Source organism: Ictidomys tridecemlineatus, unplaced genomic scaffold, assembly GCF_052094955.1.
Source record: "Ictidomys tridecemlineatus isolate mIctTri1 unplaced genomic scaffold, mIctTri1.hap1 Scaffold_46, whole genome shotgun sequence".
Classification (NCBI taxonomy): domain Eukaryota; kingdom Metazoa; phylum Chordata; class Mammalia; order Rodentia; family Sciuridae; genus Ictidomys; species Ictidomys tridecemlineatus.
The window spans coordinates 1946718-1966131 of NW_027522984.1; the positions used below are offsets into that span (position 1 = coordinate 1946718).

The 19414-nt window shown below is 48.9% G+C and overlaps 1 long non-coding RNA gene across 3 annotated transcripts in view; it reads right to left on the minus strand.

Moving 5' to 3' along the window:
- Positions 1 to 13441, minus strand: part of LOC144373669 (uncharacterized) — a 38155-nt gene extending 24714 nt beyond the window's left edge. The window contains exons 1-2 of one of the 3 annotated variants that reach the window (XR_013433261.1): positions 13135 to 13441; positions 4614 to 5399 (exon numbers count right to left, since the gene is read on the minus strand). This is a non-coding gene — a long non-coding RNA (uncharacterized LOC144373669). Of the gene's footprint in view, positions 1 to 4613; positions 5400 to 6291; positions 7597 to 13134 lie in introns of those variants that run through there. The other 2 variants (XR_013433260.1, XR_013433259.1) reach the window with 2 other exon arrangements.
- Positions 13442 to 19414: the final 5973 nt, after the last annotated feature.

Below are 19414 nucleotides of genomic sequence, written 5' to 3' on the forward strand. Positions count from 1 at the left end.
CAGGAATATTTATGACAAAATATACGTAGAGCACAAAAAAGGGAGAAAAAAACAAAAAACTTGAAAAACCTATATGCCCATAAGTAGGTGGACGATTAAATTATGGCATTCTAGGAAATATTATATATCTGGTAAAAAAAAGTGGTATGTTTAGTTATTGATCTTGAATAACTTGGCCATAAAAAAATATATCCCAATAGAAAAAAAATTCCCACCTCCCATAGGTATATGTCAATATATGTTTACACACACCTGGGGGGAGTTGTGGAAGAATACACATCCACCTATTAACATCTGTTAGTGGAGGAGGATAACCCCCCCATGTATCTTTGAATTGCTTCAATGGTTATAAAACCTTATGTTTTATTTGTAACCTGGGGGAGATGAATATAATATGAACAGTGGTACTAAAGGAGTGGTTGAGAGAAGCCGCAGCAGAACTACAGGAGGAATCCAGTGCTGGGAGAACCCACGGACTTGGGTTGGGGATGTGAATGACAGGACTGCAGACCAGGAGCCCATTGGGATGGAGTGGTCTGGGGGCAGTCCTTGTCTAAGGCACTGTGGGAGAAGGTCACAGAACAGGACAGAGCCTGCGTTTTGGCTTTGGGAGGCCACACTAAAGGTGATGTCCTTCCATGGCCCAAATCTGAACTGAATGCTACATTCTCCCCACCCCCACTCTGGGGTGGTTGGTGAGTAAGAGGGGAGAAAGAGCCCTCTCTTAGGTGGGTGGTGCAGTGTGTGGGAGTCTGACCTGGCTGGGCAGAGCTGGGCCTGGATTTCCTCATCTGAGCCATGGATTTGGGTCTGAAGCTCCCCAGCCCTTGACCTTAGGAAAGGGCCCCTGTGGGGCTTCTGGGTGCTGTTCTCTTTGGGGAAGGTATGCAGGTATGTGAGACACAAGCTGCAGCATTCCCAAGTTCCTGAGCTTCCTGGCCTCAGCAGTTGCAGAGACTGGGGGCGGGGACAGAGGGGTAAATGCAGGGTTTCTTTTGAGCCCCTACAAGTTGGCCTCCCGCTCACTTCTCCCTTCCTTCCATCTACCCCCACCACTTTGTTTTCAGGGCCAAGAGGTGGAGGGATGCAGATCAGCACCTGGGATTTCCTTTGGTAGGTGCTCTGGAGGAAGGAAAAGTGGGGCAGTGGTCTTTCCCTGGGGGTCCATGGGCTAAGGAGGTAGGGAGTCACCAAAGACAAACTGGGAGCAGAGCCTACTGTGTGGCAACAGGGGCTGGTGGAGGAGGGCTGAGAGAACAGGGAAGACCCTTACAGAAAGGATTCTACTCGGATTTGAGAGAAAATTCCCAAAGGGAAATTCCTGGATCCATTTCTGCCTGGATCACAGGATGTCCTGAGACTCTGGGCAAGGGCAGCAGGCTTGTGCTGTTGCTCCTGCTAGTGCTGGTGCTGGCTCACCCAGTACAAAGGCACCACGGGTCCTGTGGCCTTGGCCTTGGGGGGGGGGGTCCTAGCTGCAGAAAGGAAATGTGTGTGTGTGTGTGTGTGTGTGTGTGTTGGGGTGCATGGGGTGGGGCGTGGGGGAGTGCCCTTGAGCTTGAGGTCACTGGCTCCTCTGAGAGTCCTGAATGAAAATAAGTCCCTTATTTCTCCTCCACGGATCTATTCTTTCCAACTTTGAGTTTCTGTATCATCTCTGTGTTTCTCTTGATCGCCTTGGGCTCCCTCCTCTGCTAACTCTACTTCTGGGGTCTGTTTCCCCAATCTTTCCCATGGTCTCCTGTTTCCCGTGCCCTTGGCCTTCGCTTTCACTTGCTGTCTCCTTCCCTTTAATCATCCTCCCGGCTCCTAAGGTCTTTGGGGTTTCTATGATGAGGCTGGGACTTGGAACTGACCTCTCTGGTATTTTCACAACTGAGATCATCACACACTACACTGGAGTTTTAACTTCAATGAAAGCGGTCCTTCCCCCAGTCCCAACAGCTCCTCCAGTGCTCGAAGCCAGAGCAAGCGGGCCAGGTGGAGAGCCATGGGAGGATGTGAGGTGCAGATGGCTGGAGAGGGTGCTCCCACGCTTGGGGCCAGGCAGAGGTTGGTGTGAGGAGGCCCTCTGGGCTGGACGCCCACTTCCCAGCCCAACTCCAAGTTGGGACATATCTGGTTAGTATCACCTCCCAGAACTGGCAATAAAGCTCACCATGTTGCTGCCTAAGAACAGTAATGTCAACTAGCATATGGAGATGTCATCATGATTAAACAGCACACTATAGTCGAAGACGGCACGATAATAATCTCAACAATCACCCAGAGAAGGAACTTTCTCTAACGAACCAGACACAGAAGCTGGTGTTTTTGAGACTCGCCCTGCATTCCTGGAGCTCTCTCCAAGCGCTCACGTGAGCGTGGGCCTTGAACAGAGCAAGGCAGCCCCCAAACAAGGCACTAAGCTTTGGAGGATCCTCGGACGACTGGGATGGGTGGGCTGGGGGCGTGGAAGAACTCGGCGTTGGAGCGCTGGAGCGCTCTTCTTCTAGGGCATCCAACCTGGAGAACACCCCTGTTGGGAGAGCAAAGGAGCCGCCCTAGCTCGCATCCCCCCGCCACCCCCCCCCCATGGTACCTTCTGTCCCTCCATCAGTCTGGCTTTCTCCAGCTCTCTAGGAAATTGATTTCTAGGTGGGAAGCTTTCTGCGAGAGGATGGGCGTCTCCTCGAGTCACCCGGCTCTCACTTCCCCACAAAACCGTTTATTTCAGCAAGCAAGGGGCTCGGTGGTGCGCACAGGTTGCCCAGGAAAATATAACGATTTGCAAATAGAAAACAAAACTATTATGGCAAAAAAATGATCAGAGAAGACTTTCCCTCTTTCTCTCCCTTTCCCCTCCCCTTCCTTGAATAGATTTATATTTTAAACAGGCTCCCAACCACTTAATTTGAAATCCAGGGGTTGAACTCAGGTTAGTTTGATTCTGTTTATATACATTGAAACGAAACAAACAAAACCCAACTGTTTTCCAAAACAAGGAGCCTTTGGGGTTGAGTGACAGCCCCATGCAGGCGGCAGCGCAGAGGATCTCCTTTGGTTTTTGCCTAAGAACAGGGGATAGATCCAGGAGGGAGCTGGCAGAGAGGTAGCTCGTAAAACTATTCCCGGGAGTGGCCCCCGCACAGCGCGTGCTTGAACGGGAGGCCGTAATAGATGCTGCCATTAAGAATCCGTGCAGCTTGCATTGCTCGGGGCGCAGGGACGCAGGTGTTGCTGGAATTCAATCGTGGGGGGGGGTGCAGATTGGGCTGCAACCCACTGGGTTTGATTTATGAACTGTTACACTAGCGATTGTTTACACATTGCCTTTCAGAGCCCAGGGTCACCCTCCCTTCGGCGTGCTGCGGGCTCCGCCTGGTGGGAACCTGCTGAGCCGCCCAGCTCTCCCTTCATCCTCCTCCCTTCCCTACACGCCCCCCGCCCCCGCCTCACGCAGCCCCCTTTCCCCTCTACTTTCATCAAGAAATCAGATTTCGATTTCAATGAACCCAGAGACCTGCGTGCAGTTGTCCCTCCCCCAACCTACCCTCTGCCCGCGCCGGACCCCAGACCTGGGTCTCCTCCGTTCTTGTTTACTCTGGAATGTTTACTTCTTCGTAAGGCCATGAGGGGCCTATAAATAGGAAAAAGTGGAAGCATCTCCACTGCCAGATCAATAGGGCTTGTCTCCTCGCCATTTCAACTGAGCTGTCTTATTAATTATGAAAGGATTCACCTGATCCCTGCCAGGGAACAGTCTCTGCCCCTTGGCTGGAACCCTTAATGGCGGTTCCTTTGCAAGCTGCCTCTGGCCACCGCAGAGGAAGAGGCGAATCGTGGTTAGGGACCAGCCTGGAAGGATCGTGGTTAGGGCTCAGACCCACCTGAGGTGGGGGCAGCTGGCTGGCCACTTGACATTGCGTCTGCCAGCGCCTCTCCCCCCGGACGCGCAAGCCCAGTTTCTGCACTCCGCACCTAGAAGGGACTTATGCTTTTGAATGAATACATTTTAAAACAATTTCCCTCCCCCCCCCCTTTCAAGAATGAGAAATTTTGGGGTCGTGGCAAGGAGTCCTAGCTAAGGAACATCTGCTTGAAGCCTTCAGGTTATCCAGTGACTTTGTGAACACGTGAGTTAATTGATCACCCGGCGTTGTATGTCCCTTGAGGTACCCAGAGAACTTGGTGGAGGAAACAAAACGACACCCTCATTTCAAACAATAACTTTTATTTTATACTTCTCTATACTTTGTAGCAAATCTTTTTTTTTGCTGAATTTAATTTATAATAAACTTTTAAAATTACATCTCTCTCTTTTTTTAAAATCAAGGCTCTATTATGTCAAAATCTTTTTTTAACTATATTTTAGATTAACATTTAACATCCCCCCCTTGTGATCTACACCCCTGGATATTCAGGTATTACTGTATGTGTAACAGCTAAAACGAGAGAGGAGGGAAAATAAAGGCAGTGGATTTGAAAGATGCATCAACAACAGCAGGTAAAGCTAACCCCTCAGTGACCTTAGCAGCATTGCTTCTCATACCTTTTACCATGATGCCAGAGTTGCCACAACCCCTTCCTCTCTCCCTCCTACCCATAAAAAACCTAAAGCCAATAATCTGTCATTTTGCTTTCTGGAGGAGAAATGTGCAGTGGAAATGATCAAAACAAGATACTGTGGAAGAAAGACGTGAGCGTGAATTATTCACCATATGCTTCCCAGGTGGACATCTCTCTTGAATTCATTCCCCTGGCCTTCTCCTCTCCTTGATTTCCTATTAGGAGGATCCCATCATTTTTCATGTGATTAACATGATTAATATAGTAGGTGGCCCAGGGCCGTTCCTGAGATTCTTTTGCCAAAAAAAAATAATTAAAAATTAAAAATAAAATGGGGGTGAGTTGCCATTTTCATATTTTTGTGTGAAGACGGACTAAAGCTGAGGTCCGATTTTGGCTGTGCTTGCTCGCTCACTGATTGGTAACATTTGGCAAATTAAAACACAAGAAATCAAACGAAATTAGAAAAAAAAAGAGAGAGAATCAGGATTTCCCACAATCCTATTATGAGTGTTTTTTTCAGCATCACAGAGAATCACAACGTCCCCAAAGAACTAATGGATCTTCCTCTCGATTTCCGGGAGTATGGAGTGAGTGTGGGTGGGCGCGGAGGGGAGCTGGCTTAGAAGGACAGCCAGGTCGCTAAAGCTGCTGAGAGAGACACCAGGAGAACTGGGAGCGTGGGGAGCAGGGGCCCCGCCGCCCCGTTGCCGCTGCCGCAGAGTTCAAATAAGCTGCCTTGGATGTTGAGATTTTGGGATTCTTTTCTCAGTTTATCCTACATATCTTTCGCCCCTTCCTGGCAATCCGTCAGGGCTGTGACCGTGCAGCTGTGGAAATCCTCCCAGTATCTGGCGAGGAACAGAACAAAACAGAAGAAGCAGGATCATTTGGGGGCGCGGGGAGGACCCTGGACCTGCGCCCCGGAGACTCCCCCTCTCACGGCCTCCTCGCCCATCTGCCAGGGCGCGCCCCTTCCTACCTGCTCGCCGCATCCCTGGCTCTAGGGCTGCGCCAGGTCATGACTCGTCGTCCCTCGGCCCATGCCAAAAGCGCTGTCAAAGCGGCTCGGGCGCCCCTTCACCTAGGTGGCTCCCCCTCTAGCTCGCCTGTGGCGGATTCGGCAGCCGGGTTGCACTCGCTGCAACTGCGCTGGCACACCTCGGCCTTCGCCAACAGATTGCTCGCCCTCCTTGGGGAAGGCTGGGAAAACAGTGCTAAGCCTTGTAAGCTGCCGCCCATTAATGCCTCTTAGCTTGCAAGATGGGTTACTTGCTCGGGTATGGCCCTCCCCTCTTGTCTTCTCACATTCTGCTCCCCCTCGCCCCTTCTGTCTCCCTCCTACTCGCTGCGGTACTCTCGCCTTTGCCCTCCATCTCTCCCACTCCCACCCCCACCTCCGCCTTTTGTTTCCCGTTTCTCCTAATTTTCCCTCTCTTCGGTTTCCCCTTCCCTCCGTTTTTCTTCTGTTCGGTCCCCCTACTTCCTCTTTCTCTGCCTCTCCACTTGCTTCCGGTCCTCCGAGGCCCTCCCGCCTGGCCCTCCACAGTCCCGCGGCTCAGATTCCATCCAGAGACTCCTGCCTGCTTCTGCCCTGCCCAGGTCGGTGAGTGGTAGTGCCTGGCACCTGGCGCCTGCTCCAGGGCTTTCTCCCGCTGTGGCAACCCCCAGCGCCCCAGGCCTGCGCGCTGCATGCTTCCCCTTCCAGTCTTTCAGGTGGGCTTAGACCCCAGAGGTCCTCACCCCCACCGCCTTCGGAATGTAACCATGCCCACTGTTGCCAGCCTTCTAGGACCCGGCTCTTCGTCCTCCCCTTCCGGTCATTTCTCCCAGCAGAGATTTTAACAACACTTCCTCCTCCCAGGCTGGGCTGGGCTACTAGCCCCGCCCCGACAACCTTCATCCAACCTGTCTTTCTTTTTCTTTCTTTCTTTCTTTCTTTTTGTATTGTCAGCCTTTCTTCTGAAAACCCAAAATAGATCCCGAAACTAAATATAATCCCAAGCCGTGATCGATTCCTGGGGCGCTGTCTCCTTTCGGAGCTGGGTCGATCTGTGTGTCTCGGTAACTCCAGGCTAGCTCCCACTTCACCCTGGCCCTGGGAGTCAGAGAAAACAGCAGCAGCCCTCCAGGCAGTTTGGTTATATGTACTCCTCTCTCCCTCTTCTGTGGCCCGCCTGGACGGTAAGCATGTTGAAGGCAACCATAGTGTTTGATTTATCCTTATTTGCACTCCCACCCCATCTTCTGGCTAATAGGGAAGATATAAATGTTTGTTGGGTTTCCTTGGTTCAGACTGTCTTCTCATGACCCCTGATGAGTCTCTAGTTTATGAGGACTAAGGAGGGCAGGGTGTAGGACTTTCAGGATTGTAATACATAGCAAGATTTTGGCACACCAAGAAGCCCAGGGACAGCTCTCCTGTGGAGCTCCTGTGTAATTGCACCTCCCAAAGGATTTCTAAATTACTGCTTTCTTTATGTACCCCAAGATGGGGATAGGGCCTTCCTAGAAGAGGGACACTCCTAGAGAAAAAAAAATACTCACTTGGGGCTGGGAGAGGTGCACTTTATCCTGTTGAACAATTAGCACCACCAAGTGACTGAGGCCTGGGCCCAACTATGGCCTGTAACCTCAGGGAGGGGCCTTCTCACTCCAGGTTTTCCAGGACCAAAGTCCTGCTAAAATATTTAAATAGCTTGAAAGTTCCAGAAAATGGCAGAGGCATTGGTAATTCCTTTATATGTAACCTTGGCATGCCTTAGGAGATACATTCTTACTTTTAACCAGACATTTGGAATTAAGTATTTGTTCCTACTCTGATAAGAAGGTAGCAGCCACTTAGCTGCTGTGGCTCCAGGTGGGCAATAGGGTATTCAGGGAAGTATGTAGCATGATTGACCTTCATTCAGTTGTAATTGAAATAAACTCTTCCCAGTTAGGGAGAGAAGACTTCTTCACAGAATTTAAAAAAAAAAAAAGCCTAGAAAATGGTCATTTCAACGTCTGGGAATAAGGGATACCTCTTGCCTTGACTGTATCGGAAGGGTCATTATAGAGGTGGCAGAAAGCAGCTGTTTTTGAAAAAAATAAAGGCAGTGTCTGTTGCAGAGTTTGGGGAAATTTCTAAGGTCTGCAGCAAATTTCTAATGTCCCAGGTCCGCTGCAACAGTGCTGTGCTGGTTACCTCATTTGCTAGTGGGAGCAAACTTTCTAGCTAATCTCTGAGAAAACACCTCTGGGCCTGGCCATGAAGTCTCTCTCCCCTTCCTTTGGACCTGCGCCTTCCGCAATCTGAGGAGACAGTGCAGATAGGGAAAGGGGTGGGAAAAGCATGGAGGATGGCTACCTCTAGCTTAGGAAAGGACTACAAACTTAGCACAGTCACCAGACATCCCAGACATTCTCCTCTTGGGCAGTCATTGCTACACAATAAAATATTATTTCAGCCCTTCTCCCAGAAACTGGAAGCCAGGGCCTCCTTGCTTGCGCTGCATTTTCTTGATGTGTTTTGAAAGGGCCATATATCACTGAAAGTGGAGATAATAGGCCAGTGACTATAGCCTCTAGGTAAATCTAGAATTACCCCCCAAAGGTCCTCAAACCCAAACCAACTGTTCAGGGTATTCAGCAGGTCACTTATCCTTGAGAGAGGTAATAATTAAAGTTTGCCTCAAAGCAGAGATTCTGCGGAATGAGTAACTGGTAGCAGGGTTCCTTGCCCCAGGCCTTCTCTCAGGTGGACTGGGTGCATGCACCTCATTGTGAGCCTGTGAGGCTGCTGGGAGCTGGGATAAGGCCACTGTGGGGTTCTTTCTCTGTAGTCCACCCCAGGCTCTGGAGTTTCCTAAACCAGAGGACTGGGCCTAGGGACCAGAGGGCTTGTCCGCAGGCCTGGGCCTGGGGGTGAGAGCCAGAAGGCGAGAGTGCACAGATTTACTCTGGCACTGTATGCTGAGCTCAGGCGGGGAGGTGCCGCACTCTGACCTCAGCAGCGCCCCCAGAAGAGAACCCCAGCGGACCAGAGAGGACACTTACGTGCACATGGTCTTGATATTCATCTTGTCGTCCAAGCCCTGCGGGTAGGGTAGTTGGCCATACTGTCGCCCAGCTTGAGCAAACAGTCCGAAAAGCCCTTAAAGAGTGCATCACACTTGCCCGCTGCTCTCAAGGCCTGCACCAGGTACGCTGCGGGGGAGAAGGGTACACTGGTCAGCAGCGCCTTGACCCTGCCCTGATGACCCAAGGCCCACCTGGGCATCCCCGACTTCTTGCTGCCTTGCCCCATGGAGCTGTGTCTCTCATGGCCCAGCCTCGGGAAGCACCGATGTCAAAGGTGACCTAAAGACTTGGCCTGGGGATGGCCGGCAGATATCCACTCAACATGACTCTGGTGCGCACCGTCTGTGTGTGAACGGATGTGGGTTGAGTGGGAGAGAGGAAAGTCCATTCCTTCCAGCTCCCTCCTGAATCGCGCTCTGTATCTTTTTGTGTTTCTTTCGCCCCCCTTTTCTCACCTCCCTCATCTCTTTTATTTCTCTGTCTCCTCACTCCCTCCTTCTTCTCCTGACACTCCCCCAGCAAGCCCCGTCATGTCTCTAGCAGTGTAATCCTCCATTTCTGAGGACAGAGAGGGGGTCTGGACAACAGAGTGCAGGGGCGAGGCTAGCCTAGGAAGGCTGACGGACTTGGGGGCAAGCATTGGAACCGAGGCCACCTCCCGCCAATAGCCCTTGGGCGCGCCGTCCTCGGTGGGTGCTCAGAATGAATGGATGAATAAAGTCTCTGGAAGCCACTGGAGGTCACCGAAATGGATTGTTTCATTATAAAACCGATGCCTACCGTGGAATCTGTTCCGCGAGACACCCTTGGATGCACTAGCTTTTGCCCCACAGAAAAAGGCAGTTTACATTTCTCAAGACCCAATGGGATTGATTTGACCTTGCAGTCAGGGCCTCAAGCCAGATGTGTCTGCGCAGGTGGCCCCAGGTCACCTACACTATCTCGGGTTCCCTGCTTCCTTCCACAACTTCTGTCCGCCACTCACCTCCCCTTCACATCCCGGGAAAGGCCCGCCACCACTCGGGACAGCAGCAGCGGAATTAGACCTTTCCTCTCCAGGTCCCAGACAGGCTGCTGAACGCCCAGCTCGCGGCCTCCTGGGACTTGCAGCCTCTAGCTCCAAGTTGCATCAGAGGGTGGGGGGACAGGATGCAAGATGGGGCGGCTGGAGAACAGGAGGAGAAAACCTGGACGGCACAGAGTTCCTTGCTCCTGGACTCAAGTCCACCAAACCCCAAGGCTCTGAACCAGAAACAGGCTCCAGGCCTGCGGTCGCTGCGGTGGCCATTTCTTTCCACCCTAAGGCCAAGGAAACCAGCCTGAGACTGGATACCTAGCGGCCAGGAGCACTTGGGGCTCCTGGAAAGCGCTAGAGAAGCCCAAATCTGCGCGGTTGGGGCGGGGAGAATGTAGGGTGGCTCGGCCTCTAGCTCCCAGGATTCGGTGCGCAAGCCTCCTCCGCAGTGTCCTGGCCGCTGCCACTCGCGTGTGAATGTGTCCTGGGAAGACCGTGCACCTCTCCCCCAGCGCACACACTTCCCCACGCATCGTCTTGTCCCCGAGCGCTAGGCCAGACGCAGACCAGGAGGAAGGTGATGGAACCCACAGCAACCTCCGAGAGCTCACGGTGTACAAATTGCTGCAGGAAGAGCGAGGCGGGTCTTGCGTTTTATAATCCGGAACGGGAAACGCTGGGGAAGGGACCAGGGTTAACTTCGACCTCAGCTGGAGCAGATGCGTAAACCTTCAGAAACCTCCACAAAAATTAAATGCCCTTCCTTGCGACTACAATAATAGCAAATGGAACACTGACAGTATCTGATGAACTAATGAATATTTGTGATAATAAAACTCAAAGTGGAATCAACCCTATGCATCATCCTCTTCTACGTTACGCACAGCATTGCAGAGAAGAAACAAATACAGACCACTCTCCTGCTCTGTCCCAGGTCTCTGCTCACCCCTTACCTCCACCCCTAAAAATTCGGTTTCGAAAAAGAGGCCCCTAAGACGCACTGACAATTTTTAAAAGGGGAATTGGGGCTCGCTGGGGGCGGGAAGCGTTCTGTCACGTTATCTTTCTAGGCGCTGCTATAGAGAAGACCCTGCAAACCGCACATGTGTGAGTGTGTACATGTGTAAAATAAGAAGTCGTGAAATTTTCTGTGTTTTGCAACTTTGACTCCTTGGGCTCTAGCCTGCACCAGAAGGCCAGAGCCTGTGCACAGGGACAGATTTTGCAGGTGCACGCGACCCTAGTAGGTCGCAGCCGTGTCCCTTGCAGTCCTTTCTGAACCCGGTTTCTGCAAGTTTGGGCAGGCGACTTGGGCTCCTTCTCTGTCCTCCTATGCGTCCCTGTCTTGTGCGGGTTTCCATTCGTTCATTCATTTGTTCGACCTCTCATTCATTCCAAACTTCCTCCCACCGCATCTTCATTCGTTCACCACTCTCTCCTCTTCTCCGCCCCTCCCCAACCCCCACTTTTCTTGCGAAATGTCAGTGATTTGGGACAGCTCCCAGGCATGAATTAATAAAGACTGAGGCTCTGGTGCAGGAAAGGGCAGACATTTGGGAAAAAATACGTTCAACTTCAACTCCATAGCCTACAAGCGGTCATTTTCAGTCTGAGGGTCATGTGTTCAAAACACATCCCTCGGGCTGGGGATGTGGCTCAAGCGGTAGCGCTCTCGCCTGGCATGCGTGCGGCCCGGGTTCGATTCTCAGCACCACATGCAAACAAAGGTGTTGGGTCTGCAGAGAACTAAAAAATAAATATTAAAAATCTCTCTCTCTCTCTCTCTCTCTCTCTCTCTCTCTCTCTCTCTCTCTCTCCCACTCTCTCTTAAAAAAAATTAAAAAAAAACACATCCCTCATGCACAACTACTTTTTAAATTTTTTTTTAATCCTCAAAGTAAGGTTATTTCCCACTGAGAAAACAGCACAAACCTTCTCGGATTAAAACCCCTGTCTCAAAAACAATTACCTCTCCTGTTCCCTAAAAATTCTCTGGCTAATTGCAAAATGCCACATGCAATTATTTGCAACATTTAAGGGATTTGCTGCCTTTAGAAATGTTCTTTATTTATTGCAGCTCTTTGAACTAATGTCAAATATTCAAATCAACCAGACTGGAAGCATTAAGTCATTCCTTAGAATTAAAGGAAAACAGCAACATCCTGCATACACACACACTAACATCCTATAATGTTCTTGGGGAATAAAAACAAAACAAACAACCAGATCCCTCAAAATCATGTTAAGTGCATAAAATCCCATTGCAAAGAATCAATTTTAATGTCCACAGAACCCCAAATCCGGTGTTCTCCACATTTCTCATACAGAAAAATTGTTTTGTATTCTTTCTCTTGCCCCAAACCAATTCCCTAAAGCAGCCCCCACCAAAATACTGCAAGGATTTGTCTGCAAAGAAGAATGCTACAGCCTGAAATCATAGGAGATAACAATTCCCTCCATCTCCAAAAAGACCCGTTTGAAGAGTTTCTTTTTTTTCTCTTGTACATTCTATTAATAACCTGCTTCACTTTCACTTTTAGGCCATGTTAATTAATGTTCTGAACCAGCATCAAAAAAGGAATTTTTCTAATGCCTGCTCCCATAATGTTTTCTACATTCTGGATGGAAAAAAAAAATGTAAACTTTAAAAAGCCCCATGGCAGTGTAACTACCAACTCAACATTCCTTAACATAAAATGGTGACTCAATAAATCCGTCCACAATCAACCCCAAACAAACAAAAACAAACACCCGACATGACATATTGCAAACCCTTAACCATTTCCTATGTACAAAATGCAGACAGTGTTGGATAAAGTAACAGGCAAACGTGTCTCAAAAAGTATATTCACGTATATTTGGCTCAGTTTACCCTCCTCAATGGTAAGCATAATAAAATATGTGATCTAGAGTTCCTGGTCGTTCTCGATTTGCTTCTGAATCGAGTCTGCGGTGCCCGGTGTACATGCTGCAGCTAGAATATGGGGGGAGGGGCGGGAGAATGACAAAGTTCTAAATGCAGCAGTTTGAACGGAGCCCTGGAATATCTTCGCTTTCTTTACATAAAACTTTCCAGTCCTATCTGGCTAGCCATCTTTTTCCTGAATTCATCTTTCGATCCTTCAAAAATAGTATCTTGCAGTATCACAGGGGCCCGATGCATTGCCCCAGAGCGCACCGAACCGGGTCTAACCCCAGATAGGAAAGCAAAAATGGATGGGCGCTTTGGAGGAAAACTGCAAGGGGGATGGTGGATCTCCTCTGGAAAAACCACCAGCCGGCCGGCCGCACAATTTTCCTGGAGAAAGTTTGGAGTCTCTTTTTCTTTAGAAAAATTCAACCCGGGACGCCCAAGTCCTCGGGAGCCAACGCCACCCCCTCGGGGTTCTGCAGGTTTCTCTGCACCCCGGGGTGGCTGCAGGCCCAGCTGGTCCGCGTGTCCGCCCCTCTGGCCCGGACCGGTTGTCTCCGGCCGCCCGCCGAGAGAGCCAGTCCGGGCGGCCACTTACCTATTTGCACCGCGAGGATCAGTGAAATGTATCTGCGGTTCAACTTAAGTCCCATCCTATGTTTAGTCAAACCATTTGCGACCGCAGACCTTTAAATAATTAGTTTAGAGAACGCGGGGGGGGGAGCTGGAAAATAGGCATTGCCAACAAGTTCCGACGGAGACTTTATGCACGGGGACGGCAGAGGGAGGAGAGAAAGAGAGAAAGAGAGGGAGCGAGGAAGGGACCGAAAGAGAGAGGTGGAGAGAGAAAGAGAGAGAGAGAGAGAGAGAGAGAGAGAGAGAGAGAGAGAGAGAGAAAGAGAGAGAGAGAGAGAGAGAGGGAGGGAGGGAGGTAGAGCTGGGAATGGTTCACTCCATTAGGAGGGGGTGGAGGAAGTACAGCCTCACGCCCAAGAGCAGGCCTGACGTGGGGGATGACACGGAATGATTTTTTTTAAAATTATAGACACCTTTGTAGAGAATCGCCATTTATAGTCATCAGAAGCTCAAATTAATCAGATATCTCCAATTAATGTGCGATCCGAACGAAATCTTGTCTCCTGGGGGTGACCGCTTCCCCCATCCCAGCGACCGCCCCCGCCTCCTCCTGGTTTGCTGGGTCCCTCCAACCCCGCCCCCTCCCTGCGCAGAATGAGGGCTCCCTCGCCCCTTCCCGCCTAGAGCCGGGGAGTCCTGGCGCGCCCACTCGATTGTTTCAACCTGCTCCCCCTCCTGCAGCAGCTACAGTGAATCCAGCCCCCTTCCTACGAAGCAGCAGCGAGGTTTAAAGGAGCTCAAGCCGGAGAGGGAAAAGCGGATAAGCCAACTCCATCAATTCAAAAGCCCCCAATCGGCCTCCCGCCCCCCGCCTCCCCCCAGCACTTGCCTACCCTCTTTTTTCTCCAAACCTGCAGCTGAGCTCTGGGCGCAGCTTGGAGCGCGTGAGCACACAGCTCGGCCCCGGCACGAGCATACACTCACACACATACGCCCACACACACTACACACAAGCTCGAGCAAACGCCCAGGCCCCAGGGGTTTGGGCCGCACACGTGGGACCCCCAAAATATACACAGCGTACCCTCTGTGGATTTCACCACTCACAAGACCCGCCTGGGCCAAAGGCTGCTTCACAAGACACCGAGGACACCTATATTGGGGGGGGGGGGCGGGCAGAGCACCGGGAGAGAGCCTCTGCTGACAATTTTTCGGATACTAGTGATTTACAAACTCTAAGCGCTTTAGGAAATTTCCAAGGCAAGCGCCAGTGTGCATTCCTGTTCCTGATCTTGATGCGTTTCTTGGGGTTGGGTCCCACTCACACGTACACACACGCACACACTTGCATCACGTATGCACACGCACAACCGGACCCATATACACCTCACTGTCTTTTGAAGATCCCGCACAGACTCTGTGCAGATGCAGCCTACTTAATCTGCAACGAAATGGTTCTGCAGTTGCATTTGTGCAAAATGCTGCAGAAGACACACTCAGTCGAGAATGAAAAATAGTTATTTCCTTTCAAAACGCTGTTAAGCTTTGGGTTTCTTTTTACTTCTTTTTCTACGCTGTCTCCCACTCCCAATTCCTTCACAAAAGCTTAAAATTCTATTTCTTTGATGAAATACTACAGAAGGCATCGAATACCTTTTCCCCTAAGCCTGGGCATGGGGGGGGGGAGAAAAACGATTCTCCCACATTTTGCATATGAGAGAATGTCAAGCTATGAAATAAGGTAGAAAGGCAAACGGATTAAGGGGATATGGCATGAAATTTGTCTCTCCAGTCAGTGTGCCACTTGCATGCCCATCTTGGCTTCCCCATACACAGTCATTTGGAGATGCACAGACAGAGAAAGGGAGAAAAAGGTGCAAAATAAGAGAGGGGGGCGGTAGGACAGGCTGTGAAGGGTGAGGGGCTGACGCTAGAGCCGCAGGGAGTCTGATTGCAGCACTTGTTCAGCCAAGCGCCTGCTCTGGTAGGCGGCTTCCCGCGTGCCGGGGGGGGGGGGGGGGGGGGGGGGGGGGGGGGACACAGACCCCTAGGTAGCAGCCCAGGCCCTGGGGGTGGAGCCGTGGATACATTGCCCCGCCCCTGCTGATGTCACGGGCTGGCGGGCGGGGCGGCAGGGGGGCTCGCCTTTCCGGCGTCCCGGGGCGCCGTGGTGGCACCGTTGTTTCCTTTCCCAGCTAGCTCCAAGGCTCCGGGAAGAGCTGGAAAAAAAAAAAAGAAATGGGCGTGTAGGGGGCGAGCCGCGAACTGTAGGCGAGTGGGGGGCGTCCCTGGGACCCGCCCCAGACTTCCTCCAATGGCAGAGCGGGAGGTTGGCCCGGGGGGTGGGGCCTCCAGGGGTTTTGCAGCCCCGCCCGGCCTCTGCTTCTGCCCCTCCCCTCGGGGCCTGGCGCTCCAGGCCCGCTCTCCTGTTTCCTCGCTGGTTGGGAGCTGAGTCTCCCCCAACGTACTCAGACCTTTACAGAGCTGAGACTTAGGGCGGCTTAAGATTTCTTTTTTTCTTTCTTTCTTCTTCTTCATTTTTCTTCTTTCTTCCTTCTTCCTTCCTCCTCCTCCTCCTCCTCCTCCTCCTCCTCCTCCTCCTCCTCCTCCTCCTCCTTCTTCTTCCTTTTTTGCCTTCAATGACCTTGTCTTCCACCGGGGATCTTCCAAAACGTTTTCTGGGGATGCCCTGGGATTCTCCCAGGCCCATCTCTGTTACCCTGAACTTGAGTCTTTAAGGGTGTGGGAGGAAGCAGCAATGAAAAGCTAAGTAAAGCTGAGTGAAGCAGGGTGCTGGAGAACTGCCGCCTGAGGTGACCCGCTCTTGCGCACAGTCCCCGCACACCTAGGGCGGGGTGTGTGGGGGGGGTCCTCTGTAGTGCAGCTGGGGCCATGGCGCCGTGCTGCCGCTGGATCCTGAGCAGGCTTTTCCCTCCTGACTTACCTCCCCTGCATCCTAGCCTCCCCTTGCTGATATGGGTCTTCGTAAAAGTGATGGAGTGAGAGACCAGCAGAGTTAGTACTGTCCATAAACTGTTTGGGGGATGAATAGTTGAAAGCAGAAGCTAACGGTGTTTTTTTTTTTTTTTTTTTTTTTTTTTTTTTTTTTTTTTTTTGTTAGCAGTGGAGGCTCCATGCTGACTTGGTTCTTTCGACTTCTTTAAAGCTTAAAGCAATTCCTGGTTGCCAACTCAGGATGGCTATTCGGAAGCATTGGGGTAACATCCCTAGTTAAACGTGACCATGGAGAACATGGACTCTTACCAATTTGAAAAACTCATCCCATATCACATTTGAGGTGAGAGACACATTTCAGAGACCAGTGAAGGACAGAGAAACTCAGGTCGTGGTCAAGATTCAGATGATCTTTGGTGTCTCCCACACTTCTCAGGACTGCAGTTACCTAATCTGACTATTGATGCAATCTCATAGGCTGTTTTCAACTTCGAAATTTCGCGAACCAGAGCTTTTCTAGGTGGATGGATATATTGTTCAACAAAGAAAAAGAGGAAGAAAGGAAGGAAGAAAGAAAAAGCAAACTTTGGTGCTGTTCGGACCTGCATGTTGAACTGAGGGAAAGGAACCCCCTAAAGTAGGTCTGCATAATTAAGGCATACATATGCAAAACTCTTTATCTTTAAAGCTACTAGGAAGAGACCATGCTTAATTGTAAGCCTGGTTGGCACTAAATTTCCTTTCTCCAGTTCGGGTTTTTACCAGCCCCAGTTTTGGCTGAGAAGTAAGTATATGGTTGATTCCTCAATTTGGTCCATCAATCCATCACAAGCAGACTTCCCAGAAACTGCCATCTCAAAGATATCACCTTGAACTTATTTGCAAGAGCAATTGCCAGGGCCACTAGGAAATTCCATCTCTGTCTTCTGGGTCAGAAAAAAATCCTCTGCAATATTAGAATAGATGGGTCTAGCAATATGTCTCCCTCAAAAATTCAGTTGCTCATTTTTTTTAACTTTCAATTAAAATCTTTAATCAAAATATGAATGTAAATGTGTATAGCCTTTCCAGTTGAGAAAACTATATTATATTTTAGCAATCATCTAAATTAAGAAGGGAGTGAAATTTTTATGGAAATATGTTGGTAAGGATCACATTAAAAATCCACTTTGGAAAGCCTGTGTGTACCTTTGCATGTGCTACTTGATAAAGTGATATTTTTCACTCTTTAGTCGCGAGACTCCAAAATTAGTTGAAACATCTAGGCTTGATATCTACGGTTGATTGAAGAAACCTGATTTTAACATAGAAATTTGAATTCTTGAAGCAAATGCTGTGTTTCAAATGTATGTGAGGAATTAGCTTTCTTCTTAAAAATAAAAATTTTTTAATGGAACATACACACAGAATAATGTACAAGGTTAGGATGTACAGCCTGTGGATTTATCACAAAGTGAACATTTCTGTAGTCCCTACTTACACTGAAACAATCGGAAGAGAATTTAGCAACTATATGTGACCTGTATTCCCACACAGGTCCAGGAGCAGAATGGGCAGAGAGATTGTTGTGACAGTTGGAAAACTTTGGATGAGGTCTGTGAATTAGGCAGTAGTTTTGTACCAGTGGAGGGCTGCATGCTAATTATACAGGACTGTGTCTTTGTTTGGGAGTGATACATATTGGAATATTTAGGGATGATGAAACATCTGTTGCTTGCTTTAAAGGATTCAGAAAAGGAATAGTTATACTGGTGATAAATAAATAGACCACAATGGAACAAACAGTCAAAGGTTAATAGCTGGGGAATCTCTAAGGGAAGGGACACTTGAATTCTTTGTATTGTTTTGGAATTTTTTTAAGTTCCAAGTCATTTCATAATTAATTGTTTTAAAAAAATCAGCTCCAGGTGGATTTAAGACTTTGCTATGGTTTGTATATGGTTTGCTGTGTCCCTCAATGGGTTCATGTATCTAAACTGAATCCCCATTGTGAGATATTGAGAAAGTGGTAGCTCCCTCTGATTGTGATGTTCAGATGAGAGGCCCTTGGGAAGTGATAGGATTAGACGAGGTCATTAGGGTGGAGCTTCTGTGACTGAATATTGGTGGCTATACCAGAAGACACATACTCTTTGTGTCTTTTTGTGTGATGCCCTTTGCTACACCAGGACTCTGCCAGCATAAAGGCCACCCTCCCCCATGTAGCCCCTCAACATTGGACATCAAGAACCATGATCCAAAAGAAACCCTTTACTAATGAAGTTATACTCAGACATTTTGTTATAGCAATGCAAAACAGTCTAATACAAAGACCAAACTGATCAAAACAAAGCTTTCAAATACTAAGTGAAACATATAAAGATTTTAAAACCTTAAACAAGCATAAAACTGTGAACTGAAAAAGACTGATAAACTTTATTATATTGAATAAAAAATCGTCAATTTACATCTTAAAGAAAATAAAAAATAAAATTACCAACTGTCACAAAAATTGGCATAAGAACTTAAGCACTTTGTAAATCAATATTTAAAAAGCATGTGTACACACATAGGCACATTCACATACACACACACACACACACACACACACACACACACACACACACACAAATAAATTTCTCAGAAAAGAAAGCCTATGTAGTTTATTTTAGGGATGCAGCTAAAATGTTTTAACATTAAAAAAATCTTAATTTCTGTGTCCTTTAGGTCCTGATTTTTTTTAATATTTATTTTTTAGTTTTAGTTGGACACAATACCTTTATTTTATTTTTTTATTTTTATGTGGTCCTGAGGATTGAACCTTGAGCCTCACATATGCTAGGGGAGTGCTCTACTGCTGAGCCACAACCCCAACCCCAGGTCCTGGATGGTTTTCAGGATGACTGGACTTATGCCTCCCTGTGGTCTGTCTGAAGTTTTAAGGTTTAGACATTGACCACTCATGTGTGGTGGGATCACCTCTGAGAGGAAGCTGTGTTCTCTGCCCATCTCATTGGGATGAATAATGTCACCCACTGGTGATGTTAACTTATTGTGATGTCTGCCAGGTTTGTCTTAAATTCACTGTTTCCCCCTTTGTAACTGATGAGTCCTTTGTGGGGAAGTATTCTGTCTTCCTCCCAACAGCATTTTCACCTCTATTCACTGCTCCTGTCTGAAATCATCACATCTGGAGTGGTTAAGAAAAGGTGATTTTCTATTTTTATTATTTCTTCTAAACTTATTACTTGGCATTCTACTACAGGAAATAGGCTTCCTTTCTTATTCCTTTGTTCATTTGCCTGGACTCATGTATTCCTATTGTATTAATGTGCTGTAATCCATTTTTATCTTTATTTGGATGCTCA